This window comes from Salmo salar, unplaced genomic scaffold (assembly GCF_905237065.1).
Source record: "Salmo salar unplaced genomic scaffold, Ssal_v3.1, whole genome shotgun sequence".
NCBI classification, from domain to species: Eukaryota; Metazoa; Chordata; class Actinopteri; order Salmoniformes; family Salmonidae; genus Salmo; species Salmo salar.
The window spans coordinates 49323-60795 of record NW_025548333.1 but is presented as its reverse complement, the minus strand read 5'-3'; the positions used below and the strand labels follow the sequence as shown (position 1 = coordinate 60795).

At 35.9% G+C, this 11473-nt stretch overlaps 1 long non-coding RNA gene across 1 annotated transcript; it reads left to right on the top strand.

Annotated features, from left to right (window-relative positions):
• The first annotated feature begins 1061 nt into the window (after positions 1-1061).
• Positions 1062-6696, top strand: LOC123732914 (uncharacterized). Its single transcript, XR_006763488.1, has 2 exons — positions 1062-1101; positions 5466-6696. It is a non-coding gene; the product is annotated as an uncharacterized lncRNA (long non-coding RNA).
• The last annotated feature ends 4777 nt before the right edge of the window (positions 6697-11473 follow it).

Below are 11473 nucleotides of genomic sequence, written 5' to 3'. Positions count from 1 at the left end.
GGATACATAGACCTGCAAACATTTACAATGAATAGCAATATTACAATAATGGATACATAGACCTCCAAACATTTACAATGAATAGCAATATTACAATAATGGATACATAGACCTCCAAACATTTACAATGAATAGCAATATTACAATAATGGCTACGTTGAGACAGACGGGAGCAAAGGTCTTTAAATTAAAGATCCAGACAGCCTCTTGTTTTTAACAATAAATTGTCGAGGTCACCCCCTCTCCTAGGGAGGGTGACGTGTTCGATGCCGATATAATGTAGGGACGAAATCAAGGGGTTCGCTTCCAAAAAGATTTTACCACAAGGACAAATGAAAAGATAAATAACTGCCTTAGTGGTGCACCTGATAACACCTGTGATTGGGATCTGTTTCCCTGTTTGGGGGTGTTTGAAGGATCTACATTTGTAAGTGCCATTGCATTGAGCGCAGTGACCAAATTAATGAATGAATATGAAACTGCCTTAAATACAGATGTGAATGATAGTATGTTTTAAATTCTCACTTAAAATATGCATTGCTCTATTTGAACGTCTCAATATAATATTATTATTTCATGAAAGGAATGAAAAATAAATTTGTGTGCAACAACAACAAAAAACGTATCTTAACTACGTTTCCCTCCAGTCAGCAGACGGCGATGTGCGTCTTTCAGGTGATGCTGCAGCGTGACGCAGAAACATTTAGACTGTTTCTGTGCATATTTGCCTCTGTGTTTTAAATATACTTCTGACATCTAGTTAATTGCCCCCATTTACATGTTATAGGTACATTGTTAGTCAACTAGCTGGCTTGATAAGTTAGCCTAGCACTAAACTAGTCCCTCATGCTAACTAGCTAGCTAGCTAGCTAACATCCCCGAACATGAGCTCCCTAAACTACTCCCCTCCTGTTAAAGAAGAGGAGGTCTGCTGGACGGAGAAAGAAGCTCTGGGGCTGAACATTGTCGTGAAAGAGGAGAAGGAAGAGGAGGCTGTTACAGTAAAAGAAGAGGAGGATGCTGTTTTTGGAATGAAGGAGGAGAAAGAGGGAGAGATTACTGTCATATTGACAGAGGAGTCAGGAGATCTGATTACCATCAGTAAGTACTGTCTTAAAAACGGGCTCTAACTGTCCAACAATTTTAAACGAATGTGTTGTTTTAAAGCAGCATGCTACTAAAATTCTATACTTGAAAATGTTGTTCTGTACTATAGCAATTTATGTTATAATATAATGTTAAAGCTACATTTTAAAATGGGTGATTAAAGCCCTGAATGCTGATTGGCTGACAGCTGTGGTATATCAGGCCGTATACCATGGGTATGACAAAACATGCATTTTTACTGTTCTGATTACATTGGTAACCAGTTTATAATTGCAATAAGCCACCTCTGGTTTGTGATATATGGCCAATATACCACGGCTAAGGGCTGTATCCAGGCACGTTGTGCTGTGTTGTAGATAAGGACAGTCTTTAACCGTGCTATATTGGCCATATACCACACTTCCTCTGGTCTTATTGCTTAACTGTAACATGTGTATACCATCAGAGTCCCTCCCACCACAAAATCACAACTTAATTGTCTCACAGAATGGCAAACATGTTATAAATGAAACTTTTGATGTGTGTCTATTGTAGGCCTTGTGTAGAGTGTGTATACCAACAAAAAGCAGATTTCTAAATAATGTTGGAGAAATACATAAAATAAGATGCATTATTGACATGAAATGGACATGTGTTATGGGGAGACTGAACATATTAGCAAAAGGACAAGCGTTTTGGGGTGACTGAACATATTAGCAAACGTTTGTAAGTCTACAAAAAAAACATAAAATAAAATAGCCATTTCAAGGAAAGGCTGAACTAAAGAATTATCATTTAGAAAGTATGGTAATTATTACTTTAGAGATGAAGTGGGACACCAACAAAATGTTATTTACATTGGATCAAATACAGCCTATAACATGACATTATCTATTATTATAGAGCTCTGTTCAGCCTATAACATGACATTATCTATTATTATAGAGCTCTGATCAGCCTATAAACATGACATTATCTATTATTATAGAGCTCTGATCAGCCTATAACATGACATTATCTATTATTATAGAGCTCTGATCAGCCTATAAACATGATCTATTATTATAGAGCTCTGATCAGCCTATAAACATGACATTATCTATTATTATAGAGCTCTGATCAGCCTATAACATGACATTATCTATTATTATAGAGCTCTGATCAGCCTATAACATGACATTATCTATTATTATAGAGCTCTGATCAGCCTATAACATGACATTATCTATTATTATAGAGCTCTGATCAGCCTATAACATGACATTATCTATTATTATAGAGCTCTGATCAGCCTATAACATGACATTATCTATTATTATAGAGCTCTGATCAGCCTATAAACATGACATTATCTATTATTATAGAGCTCTGTTCAGCCTATAAACATGATCTATTATTATAGAGCTCTGTTCAGCCTATAAACATGACATTATCTATTATTATAGAGCTCTGATCAGCCTATAACATGACATTATCTATTATTATAGAGCTCTGTTCAGCCTATAAACATGACATGATCTATTATTATAGAGCTCTGATCAGCCTATAACATGACATTATCTATTATTATAGAGCTCTGATCAGCCTATAACATGACATTATCTATTATTATAGAGCTCTGATCAGCCTATAACATGACATTATCTATTATTATAGAGCTCTGATCAGCCTATAAACATGACATTATCTATTATTATAGAGCTCTGATCAGCCTATAAACATGATCTATTATTATAGAGCTCTGATCAGCCTATAAACATGACATTATCTATTATTATAGAGCTCTGCTCAGCCTATAAACATGACATTATCTATTATTATAGAGCTCTGATCAGCCTATAACATGACATTATCTATTATTATAGAGCTCTGATCAGCCTATAAACATGACATTATCTATTATTATAGAGCTCTGATCAGCCTATAACATGACATTATCTATTATTATAGAGCTCTGTTCAGCCTATAAACATGATCTATTATTATAGAGGTCTGATCAGCCTATAAACATGACATTATCTATTATTATAGAGCTCTGATCAGCCTATAAACATGACATTATCTATTATTATAGAGCTCTGTTCAGCCTATAACATGACATTATCTATTATTATAGAGCTCTGATCAGCCTATAAACATGATCTATTATTATAGAGCTCTGATCAGCCTATAAACATGACATTATCTATTATTATAGAGCTCTGTTCAGCCTATAACATGACATTATCTATTATTATAGAGCTCTGATCAGCCTATAACATGACATTATCTATTATTATAGAGCTCTGTTCAGCCTATAACATGACATTATCTATTATTATAGAGCTCTGATCAGCCTATAACATGACATTATCTATTATTAAAGAGCTCTGTTCAGCCTATAAACATGACATTATCTATTATTATAGAGCTCTGATCAGCCTATAACATGACATTATCTATTATTATAGAGCTCTGATCAGCCTATAACATGACATTATCTATTATTATAGAGCTCTGATCAGCCTATAAACATGACATTATCTATTATTATAGAGCTCTGATCAGCCTATAAACATGACATTATCTATTATTATAGAGCTCTGCTCAGCCTATAACATGACATTATCTATTATTATAGAGCTCTGATCAGCCTATAACATGACATTATCTATTATTATAGAGCTCTGATCAGCCTATAACATGACATTATCTATTATTATAGAGCTCTGCTCAGCCTATAACATGACATTATCTATTATTATAGAGCTCTGATCAGCCTATAAACATGACATTATCTATTATTATAGAGCTCTGATCAGCCTATAACATGACATTATCTATTATTATAGAGCTCTGATCAGCCTATAAACATGATCTATTATTATAGAGCTCTGTACAGCCTATAACATGACATTATCTATTATTATAGAGCTCTGATCAGCCTATAACATGACATTATCTATTATTATAGAGCTCTGATCAGCCTATAAACATGATCTATTATTATAGAGCTCTGATCAGCCTATAAACATGACATTATCTATTATTATAGAGCTCTGATCAGCCTATAAACATGACATTATGTATTATTATAGAGCTCTGATCAGCCTGTAAACATGACATTATCTATTATTATAGAGCTCTGATCAGCCTATAACATGACATTATCTATTATTATAGAGCTCTGATCAGCCTATAAACATGATCTATTATTATAGAGCTCTGATCAGCCTATAAACATGACATTATCTATTATTATAGAGCTCTGTTCAGCCTATAAACATGACATTATCTATTATTATAGAGCTCTGATCAGCCTATAACATGACATTATCTATTATTATAGAGCTCTGATCAGCCTATAAACATGACATTATCTATTATTATAGAGCTCTGTTCAGCCTATAAACATGACATTATCTATTATTATAGAGCTCTGCTCAGCCTATAAACATGATCTATTATTATAGAGCTCTGATCAGCCTATAAACATGACATTATCTATTATTATAGAGCTCTGATCAGCCTATAAACATGACATTATCTATTATTATAGAGCTCTGATCAGCCTATAAACATGACATTATCTATTATTATAGAGCTCTGCTCAGCCTATAAACATGATCTATTATTATAGAGCTCTGATCAGCCTATAAACATGACATTATCTATTATTATAGAGCTCTGATCAGCCTATAAACATGACATTATCTATTATTATAGAGCTCTGATCAGCCTATAAACATGACATTAATTATTATTATAGAGCTCTGCTCAGCCTATAAACTTGACATTATCTATTATTATACAGCTCTGCTCAGCCTATAAACATGACATTATCTATTATTATAGAGCTCTGCTCAGCCTATAAACTTGACATTATCTATTATTATAGAGCTCTGCTCAGCCTAAAATACGACATTATGTAGCCTGGCAGGTAGGAGCCAGTAACCGAAAGGTTGCTGGATCAAATCCCCGAGCTGACAAGGTAAAAACGCTGTCATTCTGCCCCTGAGCAAGGAAGTTAACCCACTGTTCCCTGGCTGCCGATGACGTGGCTGTCTATTAAGGCAGCCCCCCACACATCTCTGATTCAGAGGGGTTGGGTTAAATACGGGACACACATTTCAGTTGAATCCATTCAGTTGACTAGGTATCCCCCTTTCCCTATTGTAGAGCTCTGCTCAGCCTATAAACATGAGAGAAGGATTAGATTTTATGTTCTACATTATTATTATTATTAGGGCGGCCACCAAGTTTTTATTAAATTATGTAATGTTCTGAAAACTGACTTCAGGTTTTTGAGGAATCTAGCCTCACAGGAAGACAGTTTTATTTTATGGAGGTTTAATTCAGTTCTCTGTTTAATATTTAACTAAATACTCTGTCTTTGGTAGGAGAGGGACCAGACTCTCACTCTGACAGCGGGGAGACTCCTTCAGGGGAACCAGACCCAGAGACGCCCAAACCAGCGAGACAACACCACTGTTTCCAGTGTGGAAAGAGTTTTAAGTGGTTAAGGAACCTGAAAGTACATGAGAGAACGCATACAGGAGAAAACCCTTACGAATGCTCCCACTGTGGAAAGAGTTTTACCAAGTTAGGGAACCTAAAAGAGCATGAGAGGACACACACAAGAGAAAAGAGTTTCCAATGTTCCCAGTGTGGAAAGAGGTTTACCCAGTTACGGTACCTGAAACAACATGAAGAAATACACACAGAAGATAGGAAGACCTACCACTGCTCTCAGTGTGGAAAGATATTTACTGGGTTAGGGAACCTGAAAATACATATGAGAAGACACTCTGGAGAGAAGCCGTACCACTGTTCCCACTGTGTAAAGAGTTTTACTCAGTTAGGGAGCCTGAAAACACATGAGAGGGGACACACTGGAGAGAAGCCTTATCACTGTTCCCACTGTGGAAGGAATTTTAGGTGGTATGCGAGCCTGAAGGAGCATGAGAGAATACACACAGGAGAAAAGCCTTACCACTGTTCCAATTGTGAAAATAGTTTTACCCATCGAGGGAGCCTGAAAGCGCATGAGAGAATACACTCAGGAGAAAAGCCTTACAAATGTTCCCGATGTGAAAAGAGTTTTACCCGGTTAGGGAGCTTGAAAAAGCATGAGAGAACACACACAGGAGAAAAGCCTTTCCAACATACTAATAGACAGGAGGAGAAGACATACCACTGCTCTCATTGTGGAAAGACATTTTCCCAGTCAGAGGACCTGAAATCACATGAGAGAATAGAGAGGCTGTGTTCTGACTTATGTTTTTGATTGAGAAATTGTGTTTTTGTTCATTCTACATTAAATAATATTGTATGAATGAAATCATACTGAAAAATAGGTCTACATGTTTTTCCCAGCTCAAGACATGATCATGTCGAAAATCGGATTAAAAGAGTAAAAAAAAATGTTTTGATTATGAACTTAAGATTGATTGAATGCAAGTGTAAACCCCTAAATGTTGTTCACTATATCATTGGGATATTTCAAACATGTTAATTATTAAATAGATTGATATTAGTATTTCTTCATTCAGATTGTCATTGTAAATGCGTATTGGTTCTCAATTGACATATCTGATTAAATAAATGTGAAATAAAGTAAATGCCATATTATTTTTGGGAAGTCTATTTGGTTCTATGTTGGGACTATAAGAATATTTTGAAGATAAATACACAAGGCAGAGTACGAGAGAGACAGAGGACGAGAGGTCAGTACAGTACTAACAACCAATGGAAATAGTGTTTTTTCCTGTAATAGGGAGTTATTGATCAGTGGTTCAGCAACATGGGAGGATGTAGATGTACACTACCGTTCAACAGTTTGGGGTCACTTAGAAATAACCTTGTTTTTAAAAGAAAGCCATTTTTTGTCCATTAAAATAACATCAAATTGATCTGAAATACAGTGTAGACATTGTTAATGTTGTAAATGACTATTGTAGCTGGAAACAGATGATTATTAATGGAATATCTACATAGGCGTACAGAGGCCCATTATCAGCAACCATCACTCCTGTGTTCCTATGGCACGTTGTGTTAGTTAATCCAAGTTTATCATTTTAAAAGGCTAATTGATCATTAGAAAACCCTTTTGCAATTATGTTAGCACAGCTGAAAACTGTTGTTATGATTAAAGAAGCAATAAAACTGGTCTGCTTTAGACTAGTTGAGTATCTGGAGCATCAATGTAACCTCTCAAATTCATAGACAGGTGTCGCGTCTATTTTTACCCAAAAGTAGTTTTTTACCTGGAGACTGTAGTGCTACTTTCTCAAAATGAACATAAATGCTGTAGGGGGAGGGTTCTGGTGTTTTACCAGGAGACTGGGGCCGATCCCCATTTAGGAATGTATGTCTTGCTTACTCACACTCTGCATGTGTTGATACCTGGCTGAAAACCCTCACAGTTGTTGGCCAACAGATTTTGTCATGGAGTTTTCATTCAATAGGGTTTAGAGTACATTTCATCTTAAGCCATTCTTTTAAATACGGTAATACCTTTAATTAGAATGTTGTGCCTTTAAATACCTTTTCATTCTCATTTTGTTGACGGACTCAATAGAATACACGGAGTCAGAAACTAGGGATCAATTCAAGAAAGTCATCATTCGTCTCTGTTTCAACACCAACTGGTAGATTTAAAAATACTCTGATCTTGTAGATTATTTAGGTACATTTTAGGGTTAGGAAAGTATGTATGAATCATAAAAACAATAGTCCTATAAATCTACCCTAATTCTTACTAATCATGGAAGTTTGATGACAACGGCCCAATCCTACATTTACATAAGTGTTCAGACCCTTAACTCAGTACTTTGTTGAAACACCTTTGGCAGCGATTACAGCCTTGAGTCTTCTTGGGTATGACACTACAAGCTTGGCACACCTGTATTTGGGTAGTTTCTTCCATTCTTCTCTGCAGATCCTCTCAAGCTCTGTCAGGTTGGATGGGGAGCATCGCTGCACAACTATTTTCAGGTCTCTCCAGAGATGTTTGATCGGGTTCAAGTCCGGGCTCTGGCTGGACCACTCAAGGACAACAGTGCAATAATATGTAACAACTTCACAACAAATACACACATCTAAAGTAAAGGAATGGAATTAAGAATATATAAATATTTGGACGAGCAATGTCAGAGTGGCATAGACTAAAATACAGTAGAATAGTATAGAATACAGTATATATATATGAGATGAGTAATACATAGACAGATACAGTAGAATATGATAGAATACAGTATATACATATGAGATGAGTAATACATAGACAGATACAGTAGAATAGTATAGAATACAGTATATACATATGAGATGAGTAATACAGTAGAATACAGATACAGTAGAATAGGATAGAACCTAGTCTGTTCATTATATACATCTACATGATGTATTGTTACACCATGTAGGAGCAGTATAGACCTAGTCTGTTCATTATATACATCTACATGATGTATTGTTACACCATGTAGGAGCAGTATAGACCTAGTCTGTTCATTATATACATCTACATGATGTATTGTTACACCATGTAGGAGCAGTATAGACCTAGTCTGTTCATTATATACATCTACATGATGTATTGTTACACCATGTAGGAGCAGTATAGACCTAGTCTGTTCATTATATACATCTACATGATGTATTGTTACACCAACACAAAAAGGAAATTATATTATTTTATACTAATACAATTGCTCAGAGAAAGAGATTTAGTTTAAAATGTAATTCTCAAAAGGTTGGGGTCTGAATTATTGCCACCCATGTTTTCAGTACTCCAGCACCCTCCCCTTGGGAGGATAACGACACTGAAATGTTTAATGAGATTAGAGAACACATTGGGTGGGATCTTAGACCCTTCCTCCTTACAGAATCTCTCCAGGTCCTTGATTTATTTAGTCTGCTCTTATGGACTGCCCTGTTCAATTCAAACCACAGGTTTTCAATGGAGTTCAAGTCCGAAGACTGAGATGGCCATTAAAAATGTTGATTTTTGTGCCCAATTAACCATTTCTTTGTGGATATTGATGTGTCTTGCTGGAAGATCCTCTTATGGCCAAGTTTCAGCCTCCTAGCAGAGAGGTAACCAGGTTTTGGGCTAAAATATCCTGGTAGAGGGTAAAGTTAATTTATTTATTTCATACAGTAATTTTTGCTCATCATTATCAAGGGTACCAATAACTAGGTGCTTATTTTGATATCTAGTTATTTGACTGAATCAGAAATACAGATGTGGAGTAGATGTAGAGTTTGTTTTAAATTCTCATAAAAAATCTGAACTAATCAAACACTTGTTGCTCTTTGTACTTGTTGATATAATATTCATATTTAATGGAGAGAAAAAAACGTTTCCCTAAACTGCTTTATAATATTATAATTCAATGAAGAATAAAAATAGTTTTCCCTCCTCAACTGCGTTTCCTCCCTCCAGACAGCAGATGGCGATATGTGTCTTTCAGGCGATGTTTCTAGTGTGACGTATAATCTAGTGGACGGAACGCTTCTTCAACAACTGCAGCCACCTCGGTAGCTCGCTAGCCGACAAAGTCGGAACATTCAAGTTCTTTAGACAAATTCGTGTTGTATTTGCCACTATACTTTAAACGTAGTTATGTGGAAACAACTAGCTACCCCATTTAATTTCATATTTACGTTGTAAGTCAACTATCTGGCTGGTTAAATTAGCACTAGTCTAGTCGCTAATGCTAACTAGTTATTATCCCCGACCATGAGTTCACTAAACTACTCTCCTCCTGCTAAAGATGAGGTCTGCAGGACGGAGAAAGAAGCTCTGGGGCTGAACGTTGTCGTGAAAGAGGAGAAGGAAGAGGAGGCTGTTTCAATACAACAACAAGTAGAGGGTGAGGCTGTTACAGTGAAAGAAGAAGAGAAAGACGTTACAGAGAAAGAAGAGGAAGAGGCGTTCAGAGTGAAAGAGGAGGAGGATGTTACTGTGAAAGAAGAGGAGGAAGATGCAGTTTTTGGAGTGGAGGATGAAGTGAAAGAAGATGAAGACGTTTTTGAATGAAGTATGAAGAGGGGGAGATTACTGTCACATTAGAGGAGGACGAAGAAGAGAAGACTGGAGATCTGATTAACACCAGTAAATACAGTGAGTACTATCTAATAAAACAGGGACATTGATCTGATTAACACCAGTAAATACAGTGAGTACTATCTTATAAAACAGGGACATTGATCTGATTAACACCAGTAAATACAGTGAGTACTATCTTATAAAACAGGGGCATTGATCTGATTAACACCAGTAAATACAGTGAGTACTATCTAATAAAACAGGGACATTGATCTGATTAACACCAGTAAATACAGTGAGTACTATCTAATAAAACAGGGACATTGATCTGATTAACACCAGTAAATACAGTGAGTACTATCTAATAAAACAGGAACATTGATCTGATTAACACAAGTAAATACAGTGAGTACTATCTTATAAAACAGGGACATTGATCTGATTAACACCAGTAAATACAGTGAGTACTATCTAATAAAACAGGGACATTGATCTGATTAACACCAGTAAATACAGTGAGTACTATCTAATAAAACAGGGACATTGATCTGATTAACACCAGTAAATACAGTGAGTACTATCTAATAAAACAGGGACATTGATCTGATTAACACCAGTAAATACAGTGAGTACTATCTAATAAAACAGGGACATTGATCTGATTAACACCAGTAAATACAGTGAGTACTATCTAATAAAACAGGGACATTGATCTGATTAACACCAGTAAATACAGTGAGTACTATCTAATAAAACAGGGACATTGATCTGATTAACACCAGTAAATACAGTGAGTACTATCTAATAAAACAGGGACATTGATCTGATTAACACCAGTAAATACAGTGAGGACTATCTAATAAAACAGGGACATTGATCTGATTAACACCAGTAAATACAGTGAGTACTATCTAATAAAACAGGGACATTGATCTGATTAACACCAGTAAATACAGTGAGTACTATCTTATAAAACAGGGACATTGATCTGATTAACACCAGTAAATACAGTGAGTACTATCTTATAAAACAGGGACATTGATCTGATTAACACCAGTAAATACAGTGAGTACTATCTAATAAAACAGGGACATTGATCTTTTATTTTATTTATTTTTTATTTCACCTTTATTTAACCAGTCTGTTGGGTCCATACTGTGTTGATTAACATTTGGTTCTGGTCCCTGAGTAGAGGGTCAGGAAACCCTGTTCTGATGGGTCTGTTGGGTCCATACTGTGTTGATTAACGTTGGGTTCTGGTCCCTGAGTAGAGGGTCAGGAAACCCTGTTCTGATGGGTCTGTTGGGTCCATACTGTGTTGATTAACGTTGGGTTCTGGTCCCTGAGTAGAGGGTC